The 13,505-nt window shown below is 44.1% G+C and overlaps 1 non-coding gene across 1 annotated transcript; it reads right to left on the bottom strand.

Annotated features, from left to right (window-relative positions):
* Positions 1-347: 347 nt before the first annotated feature.
* Positions 348-421, bottom strand: Trnat-ugu (transfer RNA threonine (anticodon UGU)). The gene has a single exon. It is a non-coding gene; the product is annotated as a tRNA-Thr (tRNA).
* Positions 422-13,505: the final 13,084 nt, after the last annotated feature.

The raw sequence follows: 13,505 nt of genomic DNA, 5'->3' as shown, positions 1-13,505 counted from the left end.
TTTTAAATTTCACGTGCAAGGAATCGTTCACACGGATGAATCTTGCAAGCATACCGTCATTTGACCATCGGAAAGACCCTCGTATGAACGACACAGTAATAGGCACTCCTGGCGTACAGAACTGAAAGATTTTAAAGCAAATAAATCACAGTTCCAGATGGATCCCAATTCGCTTTTACAAAGAGTTCTCTACGCTACTGACCCTGGATCTCTCACCCAGCACAAAGACCCAAGTGACTAGAAAAGAGCACGTGTGACTCCTGTATGTAATAAATGATAATTAATTGAAACTCTCAGCTGCCGACAAGTGTTGCTGACATATCTCTATGGGGACAGCTGAAAATGTGTGCCCCGACCGGGACTCGAACCCGGGATCTCCTGCTTACATGACAGACGCTCTATCCAGCTGAGCCACCGAGGACACAGATGAATAGCGCGACCCTTTCACCCTTCCCGTGAGACCCGCATTCCCAGCTGTCCACAATCTACACACGTGTTGTTCCTAATAGATACTTTGCCCATCCACTCAATACTCGCGCCCACCAAGGTGGGTATGTCAGCAACACCTGTCGGCAACTGAGGGTTTCAATTAATTATCATTTATTCTAGAGAAGCTGCACAGTCATCAATGGTATCTGTTCTTTCGAGAACAGTTACTATCTTCATACCCGCATGTAAGAAAGAAGGGCGAACTGATCAGCAAAATTACAGACCAATATCTCTAACTTCGGTGTACTGCAGAGTCCTTGAATATATTCTCAGTTCGAACATATTAAACTTTCTTGAGACTGAGAAGCTTACCGCCAAGAATCAGCATGAAACCATGCTGAAAGCATTGCTCATATGGCACTCAGCTTGTCCTTTTTGACATGATATACTGTGAACTATGGGTGAAAGGCAATAGGCACGTGCGGTTCTAGGCGCTTCAGTCTGGAACCGCGTGACCGCTACGGTCGCAGGTTCGAATCCTGCCTCGGGCATGGATGTGTGTGATGTCCTTCGGTTAGTTAGGTTTAATTAGTTCTAAGTTCTAGGCGACTGATGACCTCAGAAGTTAAGTCGCATAGAGCCATTTTGAGCAATAGGCAGATTCCATATTTCTAGATTTTCGAGAAGCATTTGAAACGGTGATCCGAGCATATGGAATAAGTTCACAGATATGTGAGTGGCTCAAAGACTTGTTAAGTAATAGAATCCGGTATGTTGTTCTCGACAGCGAGTGTTCATCGGTGATAAGGGTATCGTTAACAGTGCCCTAGGGAAGTATGACAGTACCGCTGTTGTTCTCTGTGTACATAAATGATTTGTCGGACAGCAATCTACGGTTGTTTACTATAACGCTGTGGTGTACGGTAAGGCGTCGAAGATGAGCGATTGTAGGAAGGTACATCTACATCTACATCTACATCTACATCCATACTCCGCAAGCCACCTGACGGTGTGTGACGGAGGGTACCTTCAGTACCTCTATCGGTTCTCCCTTCTATTCCAGTCTCGTATTGTTCGTGGAAAGAAGGATTGTCGGTATGCCTCTGTGTGGGCTCTTATCTCTCTGATTTTATCCTCATGGTCTCTTCGCGAGATATACGTAGGAGGGAGCAATATACTGCTTGACTCTTCGGTGAAGGTATGTTCTCGAAACTTTGACAAAAGCCCGTACCGAGCTACTGAGCGTCTCTCCTGCAGAGTCTTCCACTGGAGTTTATCTATCATCTCCGTAACGCTTTCGCGATTACTAAATGATCCTGTAACGAAGCGCGCTGCTCTCCGTTGGATCTTCTCTATGTCTTGTATCAACCCTATCTGGTACGGATCCCACACTGCTGAGCAGTATTCAAGCAGTGGGCGAACAAGCGTACTGTAACCTACTTCCTTTGTTTTCGGATTGCATTTCCTTAGGATTCTTCCAGTGAATCTCAGTCTGGCATCTGCTTTACCGACAATCAACATTATATGATCATTCCATTTTAAATCACTCCTAATGCGTACTCCCAGATAATTTATGGTATTAACTGCTTCCAGTTGCTGACCTGCTATTTTGTAGCTAAATGATAAAGGATCTATCTTTCTGTGTATTCGCAGCACATTACACTTGTCTACATTGAGATTCAGTTGCCATTCCCTGCACCATGCGTCAATTCGCTGCAGATCCTCCTGCATTTCAGTACAATTTTCCGTTGTTACAACCTCTCGATACACCACAGCATCATCTGCAAAAAGCCTCAGTGAACTTCCGATGTCATCCACCAGGTCATTTATGTATATTGTGAATAGCAACGGTCCTATGACACTCCCCTGCGGCACACCTGAAATTACTCTTACTTCGGAAGACTTCTCTCCATTGAGAATAACATGCTGCGTCCTGTTATCTAGGAATTCCTCAATCCAATCACACAATTGGTCTGATAGTCCATATGCTCTTACTTTGTTCAATAAACGACTGTGGGGAACTGTATCGAACGCCTTGCGGAAGTCAAGAAACACGGCATCTACCTGTGAACACGTGTCTATAGCCCTCTGAGTCTCGTGGACGAATAGCGCGAGCTGGGTTTCACATGACCGTCTTTTTCGAAACCCATGCTGATTCCAACAGAGTAGATTTCTAGTCTCCAGAAAAGTCATTATACTCGAACACAATACGTGTTCCAAAATTCTACAACTGATCGACGTTAGAGATATAGGTCTATAGTTCTGCACATCTGTTCGACGTCCCTTCTTGAAAACGGGGATGACCTGTGCCCTTTTCCAATCCTTTGGAACGCTACGCTCTTCTAGAGACCTACGGTACACCGCTGCAAGAAGGGGGGCAAGTTCCTTCGCGTACTCTGTGTAAAATTGAACTGGTATCCCATCAGGTCCAGAGGCCTTTCCTCTTTTGAGCGATTTTAATTGTTTCTCTATCCCTCTGTCGTCTATTTCAATGTCTACCATTTTGTCATCTGTGCGACAATCTAGAGAAGGAACTACAGTGCAATCTTCCTCTGTGAAACAACTTTGGAAAAAGACATTTAGTATCTCGGCCTTTAGTCTGTCATCCTCTGTTTCAGTACCATTTTGGTCACAGAGTGTCTGGACATTTTGTTTTGATCCACCTACCGCTTTGACATAAGACCAAAATTTCTTAGGATTTTCTGCCAAGTCAGTACATAGAATTTTACTTTCGAATTCATTGAACGCCTCTCGCATAGCTCTCTTCACACTACATTTCGCTTCGCGTAATTTTTGTTTGTCTGCAAGGCTTTGGCTATGTTTATGTTTGCTGTGAAGTTCCCTTTGCTTCCGCAGCAGTTTTCTAACTCGGTTGTTGAACCACGGTGGCTCTTTTCCATCTCTTACGATCTTGCTTGGCACATACTCATCTAACGCATATTGTACGATGGTTTTGAACTTTGTCCACTGATCCTCAACACTATCAGTACTTGAGACAAAACTTTTGTGTTGAGCCAACAGGTACTCTGAAATCTGCTTTTTGTCACTTTTTCTAAACAGAAAAATCTTCCTACCCTTTTTAATATTCCTATTTACGGCTGAAATCATCGATGCCGTAACCGCTTTATGATCACTGATTCCCTGTTCTGCGTTAACTTTTTCAAATAGTTCGGGTCTGTTTGTCACCAGAAGGTCTAATATGTTATCGCCACGAGTCGGTTCTCTGTTTAACTGCTCAAGGTAGTTTTCAGATAAAGAACTTTAAAAAATTTCACAGGATTCTTTGTCCCTGCCACCCGTTATGAACGTTTGAGTCTCCCAGTCTATATCTGGCAAATTAAAATCTCCACCCAGAACTATAACATGGTGGGGAAATCTACTCGAAATATTTTCCAAATTATCCTTCATGTGCTCAGCCACAACAGCTGCCGAGCCAGGGGGCCTATAGAGACATCCAATTACCATGTCAGAGCCTGTTTTAACCGTGACCTTCACCCAAATTATTTCACATTTCGGATCTCCGTCAATTTCCTTCGATACTATTGCACTTCTTATCGCTATAAACACGCCTCCCCCTTCACTGTTCAGCCTGTCTCTGCGGTATACATTCCAATCTAAGTTTAGGATTTCGTTACTGTTTACGTTTGGTTTCAGCCAACTTTCTGTCCCTAGTACTATATGGGCGTTGTGATCGTTTATTAATGAGAGCAGTTCTGGGACCTTTCTATAGACGCTCCTGCAGTTTACTATTAGCACATTAATATTGTTATTCCCTGTTGCATTTTGCCTACTCCTATCTTGCCGCGTCTCAGGAGGCGTCTTGTCGGGCCTAGGGAGGGGATTCTCTAACCTAAAAAACCCCCATGTGCACTCCACACGTACTCCGCTACCCTTGTAGCCGCTTCCGGCGTGTAGTGCACGCCTGACCTATTCAGGGGGACCCTACATTTCTCCACCCGATAGCGACTTAGTAGTTTCTAGTTGGTGTGATGAATGACAGCTAGTTCTAAATGTAAGTTAACGAGGATGAGTAGAACGAACAAACCTGTAATGTTCGGATACACTATTAGTTGTGGCCTGCTTCACACAGTCAAGTCGTTTAAATACCTGGGCGTGACGTTGCAAAGCGACACAACATGGATACAACACGACGGTGGATACAACATGACGGTGCTCCGCTTCATTTCAGTGTGGATGTCCGTAACAAACTCATTGCTGTATTTCCAGGTTGCTGGATTGTAATGTGAGGTCCTATTCCATGGCCTATGAAGTCACGTGGCATGAATCCCGTAGATTATTTACTCTGTGGATATCTAAAGTCAGTTGTGTATGAGGCCCGAGTAGATACGGAGATGGAATTAGTTGCCAGAATTGCAGCTGCCTGCGATGTGATTCGGAACCCACCAGGGATACTTGTCAGGGTGTGTCAGAATCTTGTTCGCCGATGTCATTCTTGCATTGAAGTTGATGGTCATCGGTTTCAGCACATTTTGTATGATGCAGTAGATACGGTGCGTTCTTTGTGTCGATAATGATATTTGAAGTTAAACTGTAAATAACGCAAATACGTATACAGCAATGCGATTTATTCCTATCATCTACTTAAGCAGGCTTCTCCGACGCCAGGTTTCGCACCTCAAGTGGTAAAGTGGAGCATCCTCTGCGTCCTGTTAAATTTCTTCACGCTCTTATGTAAACACCATGTAAATTTGAAGCTAAGAAGTCAAAACCCGATGAATCATTTGTAATATGGAGACTGCGGTAAGAAATACCATAGTAGGCAGTTCAGTCGAAGAGGAAGGGACATTCCCAAAAAGAGCAATCACAGGTGATGGACAGACAAACATAGGTGCTAGGAAGGTAACTGCGAAGAAACCTTGCGTATCAAGAGAAACATTTCAATTTATCTAGGAAAGAATGAAGTACAAAAATTTTCAGGGAAATATTGGAATACGGGAATATAAATCACTTAGGAATGAAATAAATACTGTAGGAAGTGGGGGGAAGCGAAGGCAAAATAACTGCAGAAAAAGCGTGAAGAAATCTAGTATGAAATGATCTTCGGAATGACTGATTCAGCAGGTAGAAACGTCAAAACAAGCTTCGATGGAATTAATAGCAGGAGTGACAAACATAAAGAGTGCAGTGGGAATTTCACTGTTAAACGCAGCAGAGAGAGCGGATAGGTGGGATAAGTTCACTGAAGGCCTGCATGACGGGGAGGACGTGTCTGATTGCGTGATAGAAGAAGAAACTGGAGTTGATGTGAAAGAGACATGGGATAGTGTATTACAGTAGGAATTTAAAACAGCTATTGAACAGAACAAAAAATATAAGGGACAGACAAAATTCTATCGGCATTTCTGTAGTCACTAAGGGAAGTGACAACCAAACGACTATTCTTGCTAGGATACGGAATCTATCACACTGGCGACATACAATCAGATTTCCGAGGAAATTGCACTCATTCCGAAGATAGCGAAAGCAGATAGTGCGAGAACTATCACACAATCAGCTTAACAGCTGATGCAACGAATTTGCTGACGAGAATAACATTCCGAAGAATGGAAAAGAAAATTGAGTATCCGTTAGATGGTGATCAGTTTGGCTTTTGAAAACGTAAAGGTACCAGAGAGGCAGTCCTGCTAGTGAATCTAAGACTGAAGAAATATCAGGACACGTTTATAGGATTCGTCAACCTGGAAGGAACGTTCGTCAATGTAAAATGGTACAAGATGTTTTAAATTCTGAGAAAAATAGGAGTAAGCTGTAGGCAACGACGGGTAAAATACAATAAGTACAAGAACCAAGAAGGAACAATAGGGCTGGAAGACCAAAAACGAAGTGCTCGTATTAAAATGTCGTAAGACATGGTTGCAGTCTGTCACACCTACTGTTCTACAACTACATCTACATTTATACTCCGCAAGCCACCCAACGGTGTTTGGCGGAGGGCACTTTCCGTGCCACTGTCATTACCTCCCTTTCCTGTTCCATTCGCGTATGGTTCGCGGGAAGAACGACTGTCTGAAAGCCTCTGTGCGCGCTCTAATCTCTCTAATTTTACATTCGTGATCTCCTCGGGAGGTATAAGTAGGGGGAAGCAATATATTCGATACCTCATCCAGAAACGCACCCTCTCGAAACCTGGCGAGCAAGCTACACCGCGATGCAGAGCGCCTCTCTTGCAGAGTCTGCCACTTGAGTTTGTTAAACATCTCCGTAACGCTATCACGGTTACCAAATAACCCTGTGACGAAACACGCCGCTCTTCTTTGGATCTTCTCTATCTCCTCCGTCAACCCGATCTGGTACGGATCCCACACTGATGAGCAATACTCAAGTATAGGTCGAACGAGTGTTTTGTAAGCCACCTCCTTTGTTGATGGACCACATTTTCTAAGGACTCTCCCAATGAATCTCAACCTCGTACCCGCCTTACCAACAATTAATTTTATATGATCATTCCACTTCAAATCGTTCCGCACGCATACTCCCAGATATTTTACAGAAGTAACTGCTACCAGTGTTTGTTCCGCTATCATATAATCATACAATAAAGGATCCTTCTTTCTATGTATTCGCAATACATTACATTTGTCTATGTTAAGGGTCAGTTGCCACTCCCTGCACCAAGTGCCTATCCGCTGCAGATCTTCCTGCATTTCGCTACAATTTTCTAATGCTGCAACTTCTCTGTATACTACAGCATCATCCGCGAAAAGCCGCATGGAACTTCCGACACTATCTACTAGGTCATTTATATATATTGTGAAAAGCAATGGTCCCATAACACTCCCCTGTGGCACGCCAGAGGTTACTTTAATGTCTGTAGACGTGTCTCCGTTGATAACAACATGCTGTGTTCTGTTTGCTAAAAACTCTTCAATCCAGCCACACAGCTGGTCTGATATTCCGTAGGCTCTTACTTTGTTTATCAGGCGACAGTGCGGAACTGTATCGAACGCCTTCCGGAAGTCAAGAAAAATAGCATCTACCTGTTCAGTCTATACATAAGGAAAAGCATTAATGGAAATTTAAGAAAGGCTTAAGAGTGACAGTAAAGTTCAGGGAGAAAGGTTATGAATGATATGTCGATGACACTTCCATCTTCAGTAAAGATGAAGAAAAGCTACAGGATTTGCAGAAGCAATGATCAGTGTAATGTATAAAGAATATGCACTGAGAGTAAACCGTAAAAAGATAAAAGTAATGAGAAGTAGCAGAAACAAGAAGAGCGAGGAGTTTATCATCAAAATGGCTGATGACGAAGTATACAAAGTTAAGGAATTCTGCTACCTTGGAATCAAAATAACGCATGATGGACGAATCAAGGACATAAAAAGACAACAAGCTCAGCCAAAGAGGGCATCCCTGGCCAAGAAAAGTTACTGGTATCAAACATATTTCGAGGAAGAAATTTCTTAGAATGTACGTTTGGAGCACAACTTTGTATGTTAGTGAATCACAGACTTTAGGAAAACCGGAATAGAGGAGAACAGAAGCGTGAAAGAGAAGAATATTGAAAATTAGGTGGACTGGTAAGATAGGGAATGACGATGTTCTCAGCAGAAGCGCCGAAGAAAAAAGCATATGGGGAACTCTGACAGAAGAAGGGAAATGAGGATACAGCATCTGGTAAGACATTAGGAAATAACCTCCATTGTACTAGAGGAATTTTTAGAGGGTAAAAATTGTACGGAAAGGCAGAGGTTGGAATACGGCATGCGGGAAGTAGAAAAATTCCAAAGAACAATAGAGCGTTTCGTTACGAATTCATTCAGCAAGCGTGAAGGCGTCGCAGAGAAGTCCCCGTGGCAGACGCACATGGTTTGGTTTACAGAGAGCAAAAGTGCCTAGAAAGGTCAACCAACATAATGCTTCCTCCTGTGTGTATCCCGCGAAAGCACCATGAAGATACAATTAGAGATATTCGAGCCCACACGGAGGCTAACCATAAATCGTTCCTCCGCAGTATTATTCGTGACTGGAACAGGAAAAAGTGGAAGTACCACTGTTACAAAACCACCGCCTACCACATACACAGTGGCGTGTCTTGCGGAGTGTAGTCTGATCAGCCAGAACTTTTTAACCACCGACGCACCATCCGATATAAACCCTAAATAATGGAAAGTTTGAGGTCATCCACATGAGTGCTAACGTCGGTTACACGAAAAATCAGTCAAATCCAAATGCCGTAAATTCAATTAAATGCCTAGGAATTGCAATTACGAACAACTTAAATTGGAAGGAACACATAGAAAATGTTGTGGGTAAGGTTAACCAAAGACTCCATTTTATTGGCTGCACACTTAGGAAATGTAACAGATCTACTAAGGAGATTGCCTACACTACGCTTGTTCGTCCTCTTTTTAGATCACTGCTGCGCGCTGTGGGATCCTTACCAGATAGTAGTGACGAAGTACATCGAAAAAGTTCATAGAAGGGCAACACGTTTTGTATTATCGCGAAACAGGGGAGAGAGTATCACTGAAATGATGCAGGATTTGGGATGGACATAATCAAAGCAGTCGCTTTCCTAACTCGACTACCGGTAGCGATTCTTTCCGTTGATTTCGTGAGAATTTTTACAACCACCTTGTGCAACGCTCGACGGTCTCTGTTCGTCACTACATCGTCTCTTCCAGACCTTCTTTTAGCCGTGGCTGCTCCTTTGCGTTTCCAGTTCACTATCATGTCACGTACAGTCAACTTTGCAGTTTTAGGAGGGTTGAAACAGCCCTGGCAGGTTTCTTAGGAAGGTGACGTCCAGCGACCGGTCCAGGTTGGAGGTAACTGAGCTATCCTGAGCGTCCGATCCTCCTGCTATCGACAACGCAGTACTCGCCGCCTGCCCGTGACATCTAGTGGCCAATCCCGCATTACACAGGAATACCCGGATACCTTTGATCAGATAGTATATTATTTTGTGAATAACTGCTGGCCAGCCGATAGTGTTCGAGTAGTAACGTCAAGCAAAAGTGTCCGTTTACACTTGTTTCACTGTGTTTCGTATAGTCGTGTAGCGTGTGGCAATGCTCTACTTGTAGAATATTGTAGTGTACGCCACGTCCCATCCCAGTTTCTAGTGGGCAAACACGATGGTGCTTCCACTCTGCCTAGGTCTTCAATTCGCCTTACTGTGTAACATATAATATACAGTGATTCTGTTTTTTGTAATGAATAAGACCTCATGAAAGCACTATAAACACCAACCTTTCATGAGCAAAACTTTTAATCCGTTTTCTCAGATACTCCTTACTGCCAGAGAGGCATGATTTCTTCACTAGTAAAATGTTGTTTTTTTTAAGCTACTTTGTTTTAAATTGCATTAGCGAACACTGCTTCAGAAATGTGGTTTTGTCATTCAGCTTCTGTATCTCCTCGTAAAACCGCAGTTTTCCTTCCCAATAATAAGTACCATTATCTGCAGTTGCTGCTGAGGATTAAAGGCGGTCACTTCAAAACTATTTACAACAATATCCTTTATTTCAGCAAACTCTATAGTCAGGAACTATGAAACCTGCCGAGATTAGTAGATGAGAGGAGGTCGAAAACTGGGTTTTATACTCGTCACAAAAAGTTTTTCACGACACGTTTTGGTTATATTTTGTGTCGATGACGGTTCGAGACGCTCAGTTTGTAGCTACTGCTCCAGATTTGCAAAATATATGCTACAATAACGACCTTGCCGTATTTGGCTAGAGTTTCTCTGGGGTCATTATCCTTCTCTCCATTCGTGTTCCACTTTCGTAAGACGCATGGGAAGAATGATTGTCGGTGAACCTCTGTATTAGCTCCAATTTCTCTGATTTACTCGTTCTGGTCATCTACGTGATCAAAAGTGTCCGGACACCCCAAAAACATACGTTTTCAATATTAGGTGCCTTATGCTGCCACCTACTGCCAGGTACTCCATATTAGCGACCTCTGTAGTCATTAGTCCGAGGAACTCACGGACTTCGAACGTGGTCAGGTGATTGGGTGTCAGTTGTACCATACTCGGTACGCGAATTTCCACACTCCTAAACATCGATACCTCCACTGCTTCCGATGTGATAGTGAAGTTGAAAGGTGAAGGGACACCTAAAGCACGAAAGGTGTACAGACCGACCTCGTCTGTTGACTGACAGAGACCGCCGAGAGTTGAAGAGCGTCGCAATGTGTAATAGCACCGTGCGGTTAAAGGCGCTGCAGTCTGGAACCGCAAGACCGCTACGGTCGCAGGTTCGAATCCTGCCTCGGGCATGGATGTGTGTGATGTCCTTAGGTTAGTTAGGTTTAATTAGTTCTAAGTTCTAGGCGACTGATGACCTCAGAATTTCAGTCGCATAGTGCTCAGAGCCATTTGTAATAGCAACACATCTAAGCTGAACATCACACAGGAATTCCAAACTGCATCAGGATTCACTGCAAGTACTGTAACAGGTAGGCGGGAGGTGAGAGAACTTGGTAGAGCGGCTGCTCATAAGCCACACATCACGCCGGTAAATGCCAAACGACGCCTCGCTTGGTGTAAGGAATGTAAACATTGGATGATTGAACAGTGGAAAAATGTTGTGTGGAGTGACGAATCACGGAACACAATGTGACAATCTGATGTCAAGGTGTGCATATGGCGAATTCCCGGTGATCGTCATCTGCCAGCGTGTGTAGCGCCAACAGTAAAATTCGGAGGTGGTGGTGTTATGGTGTGGTAATGTTTTCAATGGAGGGGGTTGGCACCCCTTGTTTTGTGTGGCACTGTCACAGCACAAGCCTACATTGATGTTTTAAGCACCTTCTTGCTTCCCAGTATTGAAGTGGTTCAAATGGTTCAAATAGCTCTGAGCACTATGGGACTCAACTGCTGAGGTCATTAGTCCCCTAGAACTTAGAACTAGTTAAACCTAACTAACCTAAAGACATCACAAACATCCATGCCCGAGGCAGGATTCGAACCTGCGACCGTAGCGGTCTTGCGGTTCCAGACTGCAGTGCCTTTAACCGCACGGCCACTTCGGCCGGCTAGTGTTGAAGTGCAATTCGGGGATGGGGACTGCATCTTTCGACACGATCGAGCACCTGTTCATAATGCACGGCCTGTGGCGGTGTGGTTACACGACAATAACATCTCTGTAATGGACTGGCCTGCACAGAGTGGTGACGTGAAACCTATAAAACACCTCTGGGATGTTTTGGAATGCTGACTTCGTGCGCCGGCCGGAGTGGCCGTGCGGTTCTGGGCGCTACACTCTGGAGCCGAGCGACCGCAACGGTCGCAGGTTCGAATCCTGCCTCGGGCATGGATGTGTGTGACGTCCTTATGTTAGTTAGGTTTAATTAGTTCTAAGTTCTAGGCGACTGATGACCTTAGAAGTTAAGTCGCATAGTGCTCAGAGCCATTTGAACCATTTTTTTTTTTTTTTTTTTTTTTTTGACTTCGTGCCCTTCCTCACAGACCGACATCGATACCTCTCCTCAGGATAGCATATCGTGAACAATGCGCTGCCATTCTCCAAGGAAGCTTCCAGCACATGACTGAAGGTATGCCGGCGAGAGTGGAAGCTGTCATAAAGGCTAAATGTGCGCCAACACCTTATTGAATTCCAGCATTACCGATGGAGGGCGCCACGAACTTTTCAGCCGGGTGTCCGGATGCGTTTGAGGTGTGTGTGAAATCTTATGGGACTTAACTGCTAAGGTCATCAGTCCCTAAGCTTACACACTACTTAACCTAAATTATCCTAAGGACAAACACACACACCCATGCCCGAGGGAGGACTCGAACCTCCGCCGGGACCAGCTGCACAGTCCATGACTGCAGCGCCCTAGACCGCTCGGCTAATCCTGCGCTGCGTTTGATCACATGGTGTATTTTGGGTGCTTTGTCATCAACCTTCTGACTGGTTTGATGCGGCCGGCCACGAAATCCTCTCCTTTGCTAACCTCTTTATCTTAGAGTGGCACCTGGGTGCTACCATCCGCTAAATTTGTTTGGACCATATGTCACTGCGAATGTCATATGTCTCGATATGTTCCGTGTGTCTCCCCACTACACACTGATGCCTGACATTACTCTTGTATAATTTTTTTTCTGACCTGCATCCTATAGAGCACCTTTGGAATGTTTTGGAACGCCAACTTCGTGCCAGGCCTCACCGACCGACATCGATACCTCTCTTCAGTGCAGCACTCCATGAAGAATAGGCTCTCATTCCCCAAGCAACCTTCCAGCACCTGACTGAAGGTATGCTTGCGAGAGTGGAAGCTGTGATGAAGGCTAAGGGTGGGCCAACACCATATTGTATTCCAGCAATACCGATGGAGGACGCCACGAAGTTGTAAGTCATTTTCAGCCAGGTGTCTGGATACTTTTGATCACATAGTGTATGTGTTAAAACTCAACTGGTACACAAATATTAGCACAACAGCAGAATTTCACCTCGTAAAATATGCAAAGTAGTCTCGCACCAGAAAATGTCAGCAGTACCACACATAAACCTATTGACGCCACTATCTTACCTCACCAAACTTCAGGCTTCAGTAACAGATGCGCCTTCTCCAGTCTAGTAAAACATATCTGTGCATCTCCCAAACGCTCTCGTGATTAGTAAATGATCCATCACATGACGAAAGGTGAACTCATCGTTGGATTTTCTCTGTCTTTTCTGTTAATAAAACCTGATAAGGGACCACAAAGATATATATATATTGATTAAAAGAAGAAAAAGGCTGATAGGACACATCAAGGAATAGTCTTGTCAGTACTTAGTCGAGGGAATTGTTGTGGGTGAAGATTGTAAAGGAAGTCAAACAGTAAGCATATTCAAATGGACGTGGCTGGCAGCAGTTACGAAGTCATGATAGACTAGCGTGGAGAGCAGCATCCAAGCGAACTTCGACCTGAAGACCACAACAACAATAACAACATCAACAACTGACCAACAGTACTCAAGAACTACTCTTACGAGTGTGTTGTAAGTCATTGTTATCGTGGATGAGTCACATTTCCTTAATATTCTTGCAGCGACCCTCAGTCTGGCGCCTGCTTTTTTTTTTTTTTTTTTCAGAATTAATTTTACGCGATCACTCCC

This window comes from Schistocerca cancellata, chromosome 12 (genome assembly GCF_023864275.1).
Source record: "Schistocerca cancellata isolate TAMUIC-IGC-003103 chromosome 12, iqSchCanc2.1, whole genome shotgun sequence".
NCBI classification, from domain to species: Eukaryota; Metazoa; Arthropoda; class Insecta; order Orthoptera; family Acrididae; genus Schistocerca; species Schistocerca cancellata.
Note: the sequence above shows the minus strand (reverse complement) of the source record. Positions and strands in the feature narration are given on the sequence as shown.